The 18,107-nt window shown below is 41.3% G+C and overlaps 1 long non-coding RNA gene across 5 annotated transcripts in view; it reads left to right on the top strand.

The window, feature by feature from the left end:
* The window catches only part of LOC308485905, a 148,496-nt gene that overhangs the window by 43,014 nt on the left and 87,375 nt on the right, over nt 1-18,107 (top strand). For all 5 annotated transcript variants that reach the window (XR_013990842.1, XR_013990843.1, XR_013990844.1 and 2 more), the window contains exon 2: nt 8,454-8,531. This is a non-coding gene — a long non-coding RNA (uncharacterized lncRNA). The remainder of the gene's footprint in view (nt 1-8,453; nt 8,532-18,107) is intronic.

The raw sequence follows: 18,107 nt of genomic DNA, 5'->3' as shown, positions 1-18,107 counted from the left end.
AGTATCAGTGGTGTGGGAAAGTGAAATGATGTTCAGTTTATATAACTCCAAAATGGATCAGGGCAAGGATGAGACCTGGCTCTAAATAAACAGACTTGCAGAGCCTCAAGGGCATCGTGCAAGAGACTTTAAATCAGATGATATGCATTGCCTTCTATGCCTTCCAATAACAAAGATGCAGGTAATATCTTCTCAGCAATGAGCTCCTAAATTAGTGCAAAAAGAATGAAATGGTTGGGCAGCTCCTCTACGACAAAAGCCATCAATTTTAACATAAGCCAGTGTCAGCTGTAATCTTGCCTTTCTATACTATGTGTGTGCATTCAGTGCTGGAAGGAATAATTATTTACGGCTGCTGTGACTAAAGCACCAACAGCCACCTGCCAGATTTAGTAAGGCTCACACAAGGCTATGACATTAGAATGGGCAAAATGGGCTGGCCATAGAAACTGAAAAGGTCACCTGTTAAGGAACATGGATCTGGAGCTTATTAAGTTGGGAACAACTCCCATCAGCCTTGACCATTGGCCATGCTGGCTAAGGCTTCAGGGAGCCTTGACAGTTCTGACTACTCACGTAATTCATTTAATCAGGTGGGTCTTTTGAATGGAATTAGTGATTCTCAAGAACGGATATGAAATAAAAGTCCATCAAGTTTGTTACCGCTTGAGTTCCTGAAGCAGAAAACCCAATCAACCTCTCAGTCCTGAAAATAGTCAGGACAAATTCCTGGGTTCAGAAAACTAGTTTTTGGAAAACACAGGATTCTTTTATTTAAGTGTATGGCTTTTGTACCTATTTCTGGTCGGTAAGTCTTGGAGTTGTAGTAAAAGGTAAAAAAAGGCTGACCTGTAAGCTTGATGTCTCAGGAATGTAGAAGCAGTTGTAAAACATGGATTGCCAGTGGGGGATGGAGAAGAGAAATGTTGTGGGCTTCACAACTGAAGCAATACACATGGCTGTCTAAATGGGGGCCGTCCTAGGCCCATTAAGCCTAAGGTCTAAAATTACGCCGCTGCACCACTAAATAGAAAAAAAAAGACATATTGATGAGTGGTTGTGGTTGTGCCATCTGGTTTCCTCTTCTACAAATTCATCAGCATCTCTACCCAACCATCTTTTGCTCTATCTGAATATGGGGGGGGGGGGGGGGAGAGATGTGATTGTGTCTAATTGTTAACAAATGTGGACTGTTCCCTGAGTCTTCCATCTGAGTTTAATTCTGACAGAAGGCTACACAGAGGTATAATTACCTCAAGACAGATCGACCATTTAAGCACATATGACACAGCAAAGCTTTAATTAGAGTAAATTGGCAACGTTTGTATTGCTGGTAGTTTGGAGGGACTGTCAGATGCATATGCATATTATTTCCTGAGAGACTTACAATTGTGGTAAAATCAGATAGACCACTCATATTTGTATGCAGATAGTGAGGCTGTGATATTTATGAATTTTAGACTGCTTGATATTCTACTTGTTTGAGAGACAGTATGGTGTAGTGGTTAGAGTGCTGGACTAGGACCTAGGAGACCAAGGTACAAATTCCCACTCAGCTATGAAGCTCATTGTGTGACTATGGGCCAGTCACTGTCTCTTTGCCTAATTTACCTCACAGGGTTGCTGTGAAGATAAAACAGGGAGGAAATGAGAGGGAAAACCATGTATGCCACCTTAAGTTCCCTGGAGGAAAGGCAGGATATAAATAAATAAGTTTGTTTGTTATCACTTTATTATATTTTATGTATGTAACCACTCTGGGATCATTTTTTAGTGATAAAGGTTGGGATACAAATGAAATAAACAAATAGATAAAAATAACTGGGTGCTACTAAAGAACCGGGATGCGGGTGGCGCTGTATTCTAAACCACAGAGCCTAGGGCTTGCCGATCGGAAGGTCAGCGGTTCGAATCCCCACGATGGGGTGAGCTCCCGTTGTTCGGTCCCAGCTCCTGCCCACCTAGCAGTTCAAAAGCACCCCTAAGTGCAAGTAGATAAATAGGTACCGCTCCGGCGGGAAGGTAAATGGTGTTTCCGTGCGCTGCTCTGGTTTGCCAGAAGTGGCTTAGTCATGCTGGCCACATGACCTGGAAGCTGTCTGCGGACAAATGCAGGCTCCCTCAGTCTATAGAGTGAGATGAGCGCACAACCCCAGAGTCATCCGCAACTGGACCTAATGGTCAGGGGTATGTTTACCTTTACTAAAGAACCACTGACTGAGGATCTATGGGTTTAGGCTTCCATTTCTTTCTTCCTAGTCCCATGTCCTGTGTCAGGAGTAGGGGAACTTCAGGACTGGGGGCCAAATGAGGTTGCCTGTATGGTAGTATGCACAGTATCTTGCAACCAAAGTCTGAAAAAAATTACAGTGCAATCTTATACATAACTTCTCTGAAGTAAGGATAAGTGGGTGGGTATAGAATTATAGCTGTAACCATCTGAGCTCGGTGGAATTTATGTCTGCGTAAACTTGCTTAAAATTGCTGTGCATTATTCTTCTTTTGCACTGATTTTAGTTCCCTTAGTTTTTGCATCTAGAAAATAGAAGTTTGCATGGCAAGTAACGAAGGGAACTAAAAGATTGCACCGTAGGTCTTATGCATTGACTTTTAAATTCATGAAGGCTTATTTTGTACAGTATCTTGATAGTGTGAATTGTGTGTGTGTGCGCGCACCACATATTCACAAAAGCAACAATTTCCTTTTAGAGGTCAGGGAACAAGGCTGTACTGCGTGATTAGCAGAGTACATGTTTCTTATCAAAGGCTTTGCAGTTCAGTTAATGAAGCCTGCAGCGGAGTCAGCAAAACAGTTTGCTGGAGTAGCAGTATTTTGTAAAACTCAACTACCCAATGGTATTGAGCTGAGTTATTGCAATTAGTAGCAGGATCTATTAAGTCCGCCTCAAAATCTCTTAATTATATGGCTGACTCATCAAAATGCAGCTCGTCTCACATCTTTTTATTTTAAAATACTGAATGAGCGGAGGCTGATTTCAATATCAAGTGACTTCTATGCTGGTTTACGTCCATTGATTTCAGTTAAGTATACTTTGGAACAGTATGTTCCCATGGGGCCCTAAGATGTTGTGTGGTTAGCAGAAATTGTGTTCTATCTATGGGGTTGATAAAAATACAAAGTGAGCCTATGAAGGAGTAGTGGTCAGTTTTTAAAAGGAAAACTACTGGGCCTGACCGAAAGTCATGTTGGATATATGTAGAATATATTGCAGTGGGCTGTGATGGAGGAAGATGTTAGGTCAACCCTGCCCAGCTATCCTTAATAGTTTTATTCTGTTTTTGTATTTTAGCACGTTGTTAAGTGAGTTTCAATATAGTAATAAATCATAGGCAGCTGGTGTGTTCCAGTGGATTCAAACCAGAAAAATCCCTGGATAACCTACTTTTTCATTCATCCTTTGGCACAAACCCTAGTTCTCATGCCATACTGTAACTCAGCATGTAACAAAGCCGAGGGAGCCGGCGCACAGCTTCCGGGTCATGTGGCCAGCATGACTAAGCCGCTTCTGGCAAACCAGAGCAGTGCACGGAAACACCGTTTACCTTCCCACCGGAGCGATACCTATTTATCTACTTGCACTTTGACGTGCTTTCGAACTGCTAGGTTGGCAGGAGCTGGGACCGAGCAACGGGAGCTCACCCCATCGTGGGGATTTGAACCGCGACCTTCTGATTGGCAAGCCCTAGGCTCTGTGGTTTAACCCACAGCGCCACCCGCGTCCCAACTTTGATATGAGTAATGGCTAATTTCATAATGCCACTATAAGAATGAAAGAGAGTGTAATATACTGTACTTGCAAATTGTTTCCCTCATGCGAGCAAAAGTAGATGTTACTCAAGAGATGTTGGTAAGCCTCTTCTTTGAATGGCCAAAGGATTTCCGCTCCTCAGCATAGGAACTCTTGGCTTCCCAAGCTGCCCTCACAACAGGTAGACCTTGCACAGGAATGACTTCATCGCCAACTGAAATGCAGTCACAGCAACTTTTTGCTCTTAATGGACATATAAAGAAAATATTGCATCCACTTCAAGCTGTGCACATGCTGTAAGAAGGCAACGTAATTATTTGTGCTGGAATTGTACCCTAGTTATTTACTTTGCACTGCTAATGTGTTTCCTATCCTTTACAAATTTGTTCTGGGAGTTGAAATGATCAGCAGTCTATGGGCAAGATTGCGCTGCCTCTTAAGCCACTGTGAATTGATTAGCTTTCAGTGAAGCTATTCTGGATAGATACCAGACAACTGGCTAAAGCATTTGGCCCTGCACCAATGCTGTCCATGAAAAAGCTATGAGCAGGTAAAAGACAAGCTGCAGTGTGCTCAGAACCAATGTAATATGTAACAGGCCTGACTTTTTGTTTGAAATGACACTTCTCATATCCCTGTGAAGTCATTTGCAATGGATTAGATTTCATTCTTTCACTTGCAGGGAGGAAGCATATACTGTATTTATGACATTGGCTCAGACATACAGTATTCAGAGCAGCGATCTATTGCTACATGTCAAATGCAGAGGCCTCAGGAAGAGTTTTGAAGCTTGGAAGGTTTTTTCTTTCAAAGGAAGAGAGAGTTCTCAAATCCTTTGTTTTATATACTTTCCCCAGGTCTGTGTTAGCAGAGTTTAGTATGTGCCACAACTTGATAGTGAGCATCTAATCCCAAAATAAACTATGAACTTTTAAGAGATTTTACCTTTCCTTTTAATTAAAGTGCAATTTTACAATACTGTTCCAGAGTTGCAGCTCTTTTGATGGTCGATGAGGGGGAAGGACACATCAGGAGGCATCTTCCAGAATGGAGGGAATGTTTGGTTTTGCAATTTCCTGACTTAGAAAGAGAAATGTTTTAGAAGAATGAAATGAAATTAACAATACCTTGGAAAATACTATTTCCCCAGCTGAGCAGCTGTGCTCTTAAAATTATATTTTATTAATGTTTATAGTATAACAACAACAAAACCAACCAACCATGAATTAATTCACTGGTACAGGTAAAAGTTACAACATAAGTCAGTAACAACAGGATAAAGGGTCCCTTAAAGAAAGATTGAAGGGTGGTTCATTATACCAAGACTTTGAAAAAGAAAGAAGGGGTTCAGGGTCACAAATATTTCCAGAAAAAATCATACCTAGGAAAGTTAAAGTTCCTTTCAAGCTGTTTATTCAAATAAATGATAAAAGTCCACCAAACAGCGTGAACGTCTTCCAGCTCTTCATCTCCCCAAAGAACTTTGAGATACGGAGTGAGTTTTTCAGAAGGGCTCTGTGAAGAGCTTTCTAAAACCTACCGCCAGGGGTGACATTCCTTGATCAGCCACCAATCAGGCAGCAAGAGCGTTAAAAGAGATTTCAGAAAAATAGATGGATTATTCCCTTTAAACAAGCTAAAAGGCATGGGGCAGAACTGGGTTGAATCACAGCTCTGATGATGGTGCCAATTTCTGAGATGTTCAGAAATTTGAACGTTCCTCCAAAAGGCCTGGACCACAGGCCATGGCCAGAAGTGACTTTTATGCCTGATAAAAGAGCACATAAAACACAGAAAGCATCAAGTAAGGAAATGTTGGGGAAACGGAATCAAGTGCTATCTGAATGCAGCCAGAGATTCACTCAACATACATCAACAGGGGAAACACATAAAACCATTAAAAGATATCCTTCCAAGAATCCTCTTCATAAAAAAACTTAAAAATGATCATGTCAATGGAAAAGAAGCAGTGGTGCCAATGGAAGCTTTTCTCAGGATGCAAATAGCAGCTGTGGGGGCCCTTTGATGTGGATTAGGACTGTGGTGGTGGTGAAACATTAAGTTCTTCCTGTCTTGGTCCCAAACCAACTTTTTTATTTTATTTTTAAAAACCAAACAAACCCAAGCAATTATGAATTGAACATTTGCCATCATGTCTGTTTTGGCCCCTTCATAAAACAGATATGTGGAGGTTCTCTGAATAAAGTTGTCTGTCCTCCCAAATGTTTTGGGGGAGGATGTTGAAGCTGATGACTTCCCTAGTGACTGGACATTTCTTCTTACTAGAATGCTAAGAACATAAGAAGAGCCTGCTGGATCAGGCCGGCAGCCCTTCTATAACCCAGTATCCTGTTCACACAGTAGCTAAACAGATCCTTGTGGGAAACTTGTGCAGGCAGAGCCTGAGCACAAGACCATTCTCTCCTCCTGAAGCTTCTAGGAACTGGTATTCAGAAGCATCATTGCCTCCAACTGTGAAGGCAGAACATAGTCATCATCACCACCATCCATAGTTGCATTAGAGCCATATGCATTATTCCAATGCAAGAAGAGAACATATGTATCTCAATGGGTAAAATGCACTTTTTCCTAAGATAAAACTGGCTATCTGGGAAGTGGAAGTCACATGTGATTCTCCTCTTGTTCCATCTTTTGAATATCTAAAGTATTCCAGAGACTTCCAGGACTCTTTCATCTTCTGTGGTTCAGTTGTTGAGCCTTTCCATATCAACAGTTCTCATTGCTAGTTCTTAAATTGACAACAGTACTACATTTCACTCCAGTTCCATTAGTCCATAATGTCATCCAGTTAATGTGTTAAAAACTTCCAGATCTTCGTCTATATTGATGATATGGCATCTCAGCTTTGTATCATCAGCAAATTTCATAAAAACAATATGTTTTGTTTGCAAAGGCCATTGATGTAAAGCATGGAGCCATAAGAAATGCCAGTACTTAATTTTCTCCAATATGAAAATTTCCATGTCAGCCCATATAGCCTGTAGTAATGCAATGGACATGGTAAAGGAAGCAGATTGTTTTCCAGGTGAAATATTTTGGCACGGAGCCATTCATGACAATGAGAATGTGCCTCTTAATCTCAGGGTTGTTCGAGCCCCACGTTGGGCAAAAGATTCCTTCATTGCAAGGCGTTGGACTAGATGACCCTCGTGGTCCTTTCCAACTCTAATATTCCATGATTCAAAAACATCTTGTCTATTTCTCTTGTGCCCAGAAAAAGAAGAAAATCATCTGGGGAGCTGTCTGATCCTGACAGACTGCAATTTTAGATAGCTAGTTGTTGTTGTTTTGAAAGCTGTGTATCTAATTTTGTTATCCTTGATCATAAGAAGCAGCCATTATTGGACAATAATGAGCCAAAGTGTATTAATGACTCTACAAAAAGAGAGAGAGAGAGAATGTCAATATATGGCCAACTCTGCTTCTAAAATCAATGAGAGTTTATTCTGTTGTCCTTTGGCTCTTCCCTGCTTCGAGTTCTGTGATTCTTTTAAATCTTTGGTTTCCCTAAACCGTATTGAGAAGGCTCTGGCTGTTTCCCTCTGTGGCTGATGAGGATGATGAGCCTGGTAATGTTTGTGTGCCCCTGTCTAGGCTTTGGAGTTGTTTACAACCCCCCTCCCCCACTTTAGAAAGGCCTTGAAAACAGCTGTCTCCTGGGCAATGAAATGCAGAGCATGACAGACTCAGAAAGACAAAGGAGCATTTTACAGTTAAATGTGACAAAGGAAGTAAAAATGTTTTGTGGGAAAGCGGGATTGGAAGGAGATTTTGCATGCAGACAGGCACTGAAATTCACTTCAATTTCAAAAACACATTTGCTAAATGCCCCCCCCCCATCCTCTGCACAAAGCTAAGGAGCAAAACTGCACAGCAAACATTGAAGCTTTGCAATGTCACTGGAACCTGAGTGGAATTGCTAACTGATTTTCTCTCTCTTTCTCTGCATTCACACTGTATCACAAGTCTGAAGCCAGACCTTGTTTTCCTAAGGACAAAAAAGAGATCCTTTTGTTGCTGTTTTCCCCTTAGTGTCATCTCTTGCAGTTGCCATGGTAGCCAGCAAGTATCCTTTCAGCACAAGTTATTGGGTCTCCGGAAGGAAGTGCTCCAGTGCCGGGCCGGGTCTGCTGTTTTTATAGAACCTGTTACATAATGCATTCTATTAAAGTTTCCTCTTGCTGTTTTATTGTGCGAAGGGGAAATTAAATTTGATGGCTCCTAAAAAGTTTGATAGAGGATGCCAGGTGATTATTATATATTATATACACAGTTCTTTGTGTCAGTTGCACACAGCAACAATATTTCTGTATGGTGTTCAAGATGGACAAATATACACTAGAGCCATTGGCAATATTTACCTGCGTGCCTATCAGAAGAGGAAATTGAATTCTAAGCAGGGCAAGTTCAAACACTGTAAAAATGCACAGTGCTATATCCATCTGGAGAACCAGAGCAGCTTGCAACCTTAGCAATTTCAAAGAGAAGGTACATGTGTTCACAATGGTTTTCTGTTTTCCCGGGTCCAGGGAATTTTCTAACAGCACTCCATGGGAATATAAAGCACTTCTTACAGCCCAAGGACAAAAATAAATAAATGATCCTATAACCATGGCTTTCCTCAGTCCCTCTGCAATTCCCATCTCTTTTGGTCTTTTCTAGGCAGTTGTACATTTTCTTGCACAGTGCCAGCCATGCACCAGAGAAAGACAGAAAAAAGGACGAGGAGCTGCTTTCAAGGTATGCTTATTTATTTGATTTATATCCCACCTTCCCTCCCAAGGAGCTCAAGATCCCATACATGGCTTTCAAATAAGCATATCAGTCTTTTATCTTCCTGAATTATGGTGAATAAATGGCATTTGCTTCTGCATAATCAGGCAAGGAATAATCATCAGCTTGATTGATTAGTGTCATTGCTTATCGTAACACACACACACACACACACACACACACACACCCCACTGGGAATAATCTAGCTAGTTTATAGAGGAAATGAGACTTTGCAGAAGGCAAGTAAGGGAGCTGGATAGCTCTTTTGCATTGTTTCCACCCAAGCTTCTAAATAAAAAGAATGTAGCTCCATTGCAACTAAGGGCCTGTTCACACAAAGATACTTCTGATGGTGTATGGTACAGTGGTTATGTGCCCAAGCATCTAGCCAGGTCACAATTCCTTTCCCATGAGTTCCACATCATCACCAGCTTACACAAAGCGGATTGACCTGGAGTGCCACAAATGAGCTGAATACTGCAGTGTGCATGAGACAGTGGTGGTGAGTAGCTGGATTTATGAAGGAATAAGCTCTTCTGTGTATGCTTAATATAGCCACTCAATCTCCATTCTCAACATTTGCCAGTGCCGTAGCATGGGAGGGGGCCACAGGGGCGGTTGTCCCGGGCACAAAATTATTAGGGATGCAAAATTTCAGCACCCAGTGCTGCCTCAATACAGCTGTGCATTTCCGTCACTGAGCTCTGGAAGCGACCTCTTCAGACAATGGAACAACTTTTCTTTTCTTATCTCTGCATTTGTGATCTCCTAGGTGACACGGGTGCTGTTAGGCATTGAGTACTCATGCATACTCCGACCATTTTCCTCCCTTCTCCTTTTGTGTGGCACCTGGCACTGGCAACCCACACTATGCCACTGAGCCTCTTGGGCTTGCCGATCAGAAGGTCAGCAATTCAAATCCCAGTGACGGGGTGAGCTCCCGTTGTTTGGTCCCAGCTCCTGCCAACCTAGCAGTTCAAAAGCATGCCAGTGCAAGTAGATAAATAGGTACCACCGCAGCAGGAAGGTAAACGGCGTTTCCATGTGCTCTGGTTTCCATCACGGTGTTCCATTGCACCAGAAGTGGTTTAGTCATGCTGGCCACATGACCCAGAAAGCTGTCTGTGGACAAACATCGGCTCCGTCTGCCTGAAAGCAAGATGTACGCCACAACCCCATAGTTGCCTTAACCATCCAGGGGTCCTTTACCTTTGACCTTACCTAAAAGCCAAATGAAGCTACTACTAAGTGATAGTGTCAGAATGTAATGTGTCAGGATGCAATCAGAATATGGCTGTTAGTGAGACTACAATCAACCTCATGATAGTGCTTGGTGGTAGTGTTGGCGTTGCCTGATACTTTGTGCGTGCTTTATTTGGGTTTTTTTTTTACTGTAGTTATTCTGCCTGTTGTTTGGTGGGGGCTTGTGAGCATCACCAGTTTTTTCTTTTGTGAAATGGGTGTTTTGTGGTGCTCATTACTGTTTCTTAGATTTCCCAATGCGCTTCCAGATTCAAAAAGTTTGGGGGCCCCTGCTCTAACTTATCCAGGGTGGAACTGCAGAGAGAGGGGGTAAATTTGTGTTCATTAAATAGACCTTTTATTGTGGCAGAGATTCCATCCAAATTTGTTGTAGTTGGCCATCAGCCATGTACAATGAACAGTGCAAGTGGTTTCTTGTAGGAACCTGGGAGAATCTATATAGTCACAGAAGCTGTGCAACTACATGGAGTTGTATGAAGAAGTAATTGAGATCATAGTTAATGCAGATGTAGTGCTTTACATATTTTTGCAAGAGAAAGATGTGAGCAAAATACAAAAGGAATGCAAGTAAAATCCAAATACGAACTGATCACCATCCCATTTGAAAGCACTGATACCCTAAAATCCCATTTGCTTCTAAGGAGCAAAGGAAAGGAAAGCATGAAACTTCAAAACAGAGAGAGCTAGAATTATCCTTGACTTTGTCCTGTCAAATGTTAAGTCAAACAGGAATCAGGGAGGGTTTCTTTTCTTATTTTTGGCAAGCATTTCCCTTGCTTCCTATGGTGTGGAAATGGGCAATAAATAGCAGGGTATCTTATGGCATCATTCCAGGCCTCCCGGCTACCGGTGTTGGCAAGGAAATGGCTCTCCTTTTCTTCCTCCTTGTTTTTAGAGTGTTGCGTTTTCCTGAGGTGGAGGGAAGGTCTGTCATTATCAGGGAGAGAGTCAAACCACAGCGGCTGGCTTCTGCTGAACTCCTGTTGCCCTGCCAAACGGGAGGAAGCCATAACCATATTATTCACACCACTCGTGGTTTTTCTCTGAAAGTGAGACTTCCTTTAAATTACAGCACATGCACTCACATGCACACATGTGCACAAAATGCAAAATTGTGGTCTTCCTCCTAAAAGCAGTTGTGTTTTTTTTAAAAAAGAGAGGCCAATGCTTTCAAAACATCTTCAAATCTTCCACAAGACTAGAAATGCTGCCTTGCAATTCAGTTTGGAACAGTAACAGTATTGCTCTTGAAATGCTTACTGAAAGCAGAAATCCCCAAGGACAAGAGGCAAAAAACTTTCCTCTGTTTATCATCCCATAAAAGTGATCCTCCTGCAGCTGTATTCTGGGCTTTGTTCAACAACAGGCTTCCTCTTGCTTCCACAGAGCTGAAAATCTCTGTAAAATTAGCTTGCTTTCCTTCTCAATATTTGGTGCAAACCCTTTGGAGTTGCATCAAACCCACACTTCTTTGGCATAGACTTCTTCCCCTTCCATCCCCCAGTATATCTTGGATCTCAAAAACTAGAATTATGTTCATATGTCAGGTGTGGGTATCTGGTATTTTTGAGGGTGGAACAAAAAGCCATAGATTGTACATGTGGCTGAGGCCTTGATGTGAACATTTAGCAGAAACTGGTATGTGATATGATTTGAGCTCTGTGAAAACTCTACAAGTCTTGTGGTAGTTTTCTGTTTCCCTATGCTTATTTCCTCAGGCAAATGAATGGTCCAGAGCACATTTTTGTATTATGTTAAAATCCTAATGCAATACACTCAGGGATTCTGCCTTCCTCCTCACCAGCAAGCTGCAGGAATCAAATGCGAGCAGGAGCTGTCTTTGCCATTCATGGTATTGTAGTGGAAGTCTCTGCCATTGTACACACTTGTGCAAATTAATTGAAATAAACAATGTAGTTTATTGTACAAAACTCACATATACATGTACAAAACTCACATATACGTACATTAGTAATGGATATGACCTCCACTATTTTTAAGCAGCATTTGAACACAGTTTGGCGTAGAGTCTACTAGTTTCTAACAGTCACTGTTGATTTTGGATCCCTGTACCACACATGAATCAGTGCCTGAATGAGCTTCTCCATAGCACGGAGGCGACTTTTGCATATACAGTGGTACCTCAGGTTAAATACTTAATTTGTTCCGGAGGTCCGTACTTAACCTGAAACTGTTCTTAACCTGAAGCACCACTTTAGCTAATGGGGCTTCCTGCTGCCGCCGCACCGCCGGAACACGATTTCTGTTCTCATCCTGAAGCAAAATTCTTAACCTGAAGCACTATTTCTGGGTTAGCGGAGTCTGTAACCTGAAGCGTATGTAACCTGAAGCGTATGTAACCTGAGGTACCACTGTAGCCCACAAATTCTCAATGGGATTTACATCCGGGGAATTCCCTGACCAATCTTTGCTGCTTTGTCATGAATTTCTTCACCGCTTTTGATGTGTGACAGGCGGTTAGGTCCTGCTGCAATATCACAGTACCGTCAGGATACCTCTTTTCCAGCTCTGGAATAATTTTCTTTCGTAGAACCTCAATATATTGTGGCGAGTGCATCATTCCTTCTATTGGCTGCAGGCTTCCGACACCATAATGATCAACTGACTTTTCATGTTTGTTTTGAGTACAGGATTACAAGTAAGATAGAAAACATGCTTTGTTTCAGTTAATTTGCACAAGGGTGTACCTCCTGCTTTTCCATCGTCACTAACCACACATCTCCACACACTTGTGATAATCTCACTTCTGTGGACCCACTAGTTAGAAGTGGATTTTCCTAGCTTGGGTACAAACTCCACCATGTACTTCCTGGCTTATGTTCTGGGTGGAGCTGATAGATTGACACCCTTTCACCCAATCACAGAATTGTAGAGTTGGAAGGGACCCCCGAGCCCTGAAAGAGAAATTAGAACCAGCCCTGTAAAAAGAAAGGATTCAAAACAGAAGAAGAAAGCACCAAACCTTACCTTTAAAATGCTTAGTCCATCACGACTGGGATAGCTCAGTTGGTACAGCATGAGACTCTCAGGGTTGTGAGTTTGAGTCTCACATTGGGCAAAAAGATTCTTGCATTGTGGGGGGTTAGACTGGATAATCCTTGAAGTCCCTTCTGACTCCATGACCCTCTGATTCTAAGGCCAGAGCTTACCTGGAAAATTGGGTTTTTATTGATAAAGCAAAAAGCAAAAGGCAAACTGCAGAGGAAAGGGAAGGGAGGGGAGCTATGATACCACAATCAGCTTCAGTATTTTGGGGATTGGGATGGGGGAGCATTAGAAGCTGACAAGGGAGAGAATCAGAATGTGTACACACTAACTTGCTTGCAGTGAAAAATTTTTCCTCAGTCCAGGGTTCTCTTTTTTCATTCTCAACATGAGAGGTGGAAGAGAGTATTCTGGGCAGAGTGGAGACCAGCAGGAACCCTCTTAACAATTTGAAGGAAGTGGAATTGCACATCTGTAGAGAGAGGAAAATAAAATCCATGGTGCTGCTTAAAGGGGGATTTCTAGGTGAACAAAAGGGGAAGGCAATTATTTGTGATTTTATAAATAGAAAGACATCTGACTCTGTATTTTCAGTGGTAATTGGAAGGTCTTGAAAAAACTGAAGGCTGCCACTAAGTGAAAGGGGTTGTCCTGATACATTGGGAAACAGAGGACTTAATTTCCCCCCACATCCAACAGCACCTTAGCTGAAGGCCAGGATACTTACCTTTCGCTATCAATAGAGGGTGGTGACTGGTCCTGCAAACAGACCTTGTTCTGGCTTGCCAATTCCTGACAGTTAGTTGTTACAGACAAGATGTATACCTGAGAGACAAGTTGAAGGTATGCGAGTGAAACCAAGGGGAACCGGTGCTCTCAGGTGACCCAGGATTGCTTGCTACTTTGTCACTGGACAACTTATGGACAGTCCAGCTGTTCACCATATGAACGGATAAAAACATTGAGGATGCCAAGAGGCTTATTGTGGCCATGATGTCATTATCATTATTTCAATTATTTCAGTTAATTATTGTGGAATTGGAAAACAGATCTGCTCCAGACGCTTACTATCCTAAACCACAATATCTGTTTTCAGTTCAGACATGATAAAGTATCAGCACTGCACATTATATTTGTTCAAAACTATGCACCATTAATGTTCCCATGTTTGAAAACATACTTACTGGGGCTTTATTCTTCCTCTCAAATCCTTCCTCTCCCTTGTTAAGCACATATTTCTAAAACTGATGGTAGACTGAGGTCTGTTTGTGCAAAATTCTGCCTTAATAAAAAGAATGAAAAACATCATCATAAACTTTTGATGTACTAGCCAAAGACCATGACCTCATCAAAGAACATCAACATCAACATCTACATGAACTACATGTATATCTTGATGGGTTTTAGTATGTTTTACTGTTAATTTTAATTTTTTTTAAAAGTTTTAAATTGTTAGCTGTTTCTTATTGACAATTTTTGTATTTATTGTAAACTGCTTATAAGTTTTACTGCTATGAAACAGTACATGAATTTTGGTAAATGAAGCAAACAAATATACAAAGCAAGTTTAAAATGAGTTATTCACACAGCTCCAGAAAATGAACAGCCCAGAAGAATGATGACTAACTGGTGGCAACCCTAATGTCACATGATATTCAGGATAAAAGGGAACAGAGTAGAGACATACACCAGATCATAAAAGAATGCAGTTTTGCTTTGACATGGTGACAAAGAGAGACATGAACTGCCCCCTATCTTTAAATTTAAATATGGTAAGGAAGTGAACCCTATTAAAAAAGATTAGTCAAACATCAAGGCTTCCTTCCTTCCTCCAACTCTGTTGCCCTGATCCCACAAGAGAGATTGATGAATGAAAGTAGCTTTCTGTGTACTTTGTCTACACAGATGTACAGATCTCTATCTTCATTGCAATACTCATCTACTGAATTGACTGGATGAATGTTTGGATGACAATATTAACCATGTCTAGAACTATCCACATGGCTGATGAGGTTGAAGCTATTTCTCCATTTGACTCCTGCCTGCAGTCTAGACTCTCACTTGAGGTCAGTGGTTGCAGCTATGTAATTCAAAAACACCCTTTGACTTGGGAATTAATGGTCTTATGGGATACCCCTGTCTTTAGATTGTACCTCGATGTGTTAAGTCTGCTTTGCTGCATTGGGGGCCTTCCTGCTCATTGTATTGGACATCTACTCCAAAGTCCTGGCCTGATGGCACCACCATTTGTGTCACTAACTTGCAGACTTGCCAGGAGCCATTGCTTCTAGACAGTATATGTCTTTGTTTTTCTGTTAAACCAAATATTTGTTTGCTACAAACCTTTGCAATGTTGCCTCTGCTACAGTTATCTCTTCACCAATCTGGTGGAAAGCTTCTGCAGCTTTAGTTCTGAATTTAATAGGCCTGCATATTGTTCAGAAAGTCACTGACAGACTCTCCAAGTGTCCCTATTTCCCAGGGATGTCCCTGATTTAGAGAAGCCATCCTGGTTTCTAATTTGATCCCAGAATGTCCCACTTTTCCTTAGGACGTCCCTGTTTTCATTAGAGAAATGTTGGAGGATATGGAGTGATCCAACTTCCGAGCCATCTGAAGGCAATCCTGTATAGGGAAGGTTTTCTTAAATGTTTAATTATGTTTTTATATACAGTGGTACCTCGGGTTACATATGATTCAGGTTACAGACTCCGCTAACCCAGAAATATTACCTCGGGTTAAGAACTTTGCTTCAGGATGAGAACAGAAATTGCACGGTGGCGGCGCAGCGGCAGCGGGAGGCCCCATTAGCTAAAGTGGTGCTTCAGGTTAAGAACAGTTTCAGGTTAAGAACAGACCTCCGGAATGAATTAAGTTCTTAACCCGAGGTACTACTATATGTTGGAAGATGCCCAGAGTGGCTGGGGCAACCCAGTAAGATGGGTGGGATATTATGTAAAATTATCATTATGGTATGGGACGTCCCTATTTTCATCAGAGAAATGTTGGAAGGTATGCACTAATGAGTGCTAACTTGCACCCTCAGTTCTTTCTACCTAAAGCAAAGTACACTCTCTGCTTTTAAGGCTGAGGGTATAAAAGTGCCTTCAGCTTGCTAGGATGGTTTGTTTTAATTAGTGTCTTTCATTAAACTAATACTTTTTGTTCTTCAAATCCCTCTAATTTCATGTACACATCTTCTCTCATAACAGAGTTTGCTGCTGTAAGATTATATCGGTGAATTAAAACTGCTATCTCTTGGCACTTACCAACAATGAGCCCCATTATATTCTAGGTATACATTTCACATAAAGTGCCCTGCTCTTTAGACTGTGTTAAGGACAAGGTTTAATAGTCTCAGGTACTTAATTATCATCCTAATCCCTTGTATAATAGCCTTTCTGAGTGTGTAAATTGCTTGTTATAACAAAGTATGCACTGTACATACTGAAATATTTCTATCAAAGGCCTATTTATGACAGTAGGTTGCTTGATTTATAATCAGATTGTCTCAAATGCCTTGAAAGGTGGAAAATCCTTATTTAATTTTTGAGAGGCTCATAATGGACTAAGGTATGGCATTTCCTGAGCTTTAAAGCACATTTAATGCAAGTCCACTGGGTGTACATAATCAGTCCTATTATACAAGAGACCTTCGCTGAATGTATGTTATCTAGATCATGGGTGCTGAAGCAGATGCACTCTTGCTAAATCATGTTTCTCAACAGACATGGCTGTGTGTAAATATTAGGTAGCCTTGGATACCATTATATCTGATCTTTCTGAGATCTATGACAATCTGCTGGTAGTAATTACCTGGCCTTTTTCAAGAGGACATAGGGAAGAAAATACAATGGAAGTATGATCACACAGAAATCCAGGGTCATCTTTAAATGCAAATTGTGACCCTCAGTCACCTAGACCTGCTCACTATGTGGTATCTGTGAAATGGTGCAATAGTGCTTGTGAAAATTTATGTCAGCACCCATGAAAAGTTTGCCCTCCTACCAAGTACTATTTTGTTAGAAAAAGAGGTGCCAGAACTCACCATGAATGACTCCCTTGTTTTCTAAAAATGGAAGTGGTGCCTACCTGAGAGGTATTGGAACTGAGTTCCAATGAGTTCCACTGGAAAAAAAATCCCTGTCTTTGAAAGTAGGAAGGGAATTTCTCCTTCCCATATGTGTAATAATAATAATAATAATAATAATAATAAACTTAGGTTCATAATATGCAGCTAATATGATAACACAGCAGTCCCTGCCCGGCTCATTAGGAAGTCTGTTGGGGCTTAATCCTGAATTAAGCCTAAAATGCTTTCAGATTTTAAGTTTATTTAAGCGGTGCAAGCATACTTATGTACAGGTGTTTCTCATGATGGATTGGCTATGGCTTTGGGTTGATCTATTTCTGCTGGAGGGAATACACTAGCTGGTGGAACCAGATGGCAACCAAATGTGATAGCTGGCTGGTGCAATCATATTGTTGCCATCTGTCCGGAAGGACCCAGTTTCAACATACTTTAGCCCCTGTAGCAGGATCACATCAACGGAAAATCTTGAGCTACAGTCAAGAGCTACTTGAACCCCCACCCCCACAACAAAATTGGCACAGGGTCTTCCTGCTTAATTCCTGTTTTGCAGAATCCCTGTGTTACAAGGCACAAATGACCTCATGTCCCCTCCTCCCACTTCCTGCAATTGAAGTGACAGCAGCGGAAGGTGGAGACATGTCTTATGTATCATGGTACATGGCGAAGGATTTGCACTGTGATTGTTTGAAGCCCTGCCATCTGCCTTTAATTTTGCAAGGCCTGCCAATCTCATTAGATTTCATGCTCTGAATGTTTGCACTTGCACAAAAGCTGTCCAAACAAAGCTAAATCTTTGTCACCAGTATCTATTCGTGGCATTGACTGAGAACATATGAAACAGATCGGTGCTAGGCTTGAGTGAAGTACAAGAATCAACCACTGCAAAATAATAACAATAACATTTTGGCTAAACTAGGGATAATGATGCATGTTAGAGTGTTAGACAAAAACCAGTGTTTGCATGTATTTGCATATTAACATGTATTTGTTTGGGTTAGTGCTTAAAAGTATTAGACAAGGACTAGGTTCACAAAACATCAACTTAGCTATAGAACTTATTGAGTGCCCACAGGCCAGTTACTATTTATTAGGCTAACCTATCTCACAGTGTTATTGCAAGGATAAAATGGTGTTTACATGAGAGAGAGAACCATGTACACCACCTTGAATTATTTGGGAAA

This window comes from Podarcis pityusensis (genome assembly GCF_964106645.2).
Source record: "Podarcis pityusensis genome assembly, chromosome: 9".
Lineage (NCBI taxonomy): Eukaryota > Metazoa > Chordata > Lepidosauria > Squamata > Lacertidae > Podarcis > Podarcis pityusensis.
This window is presented reverse-complemented; position numbering and strand designations above follow the sequence as displayed.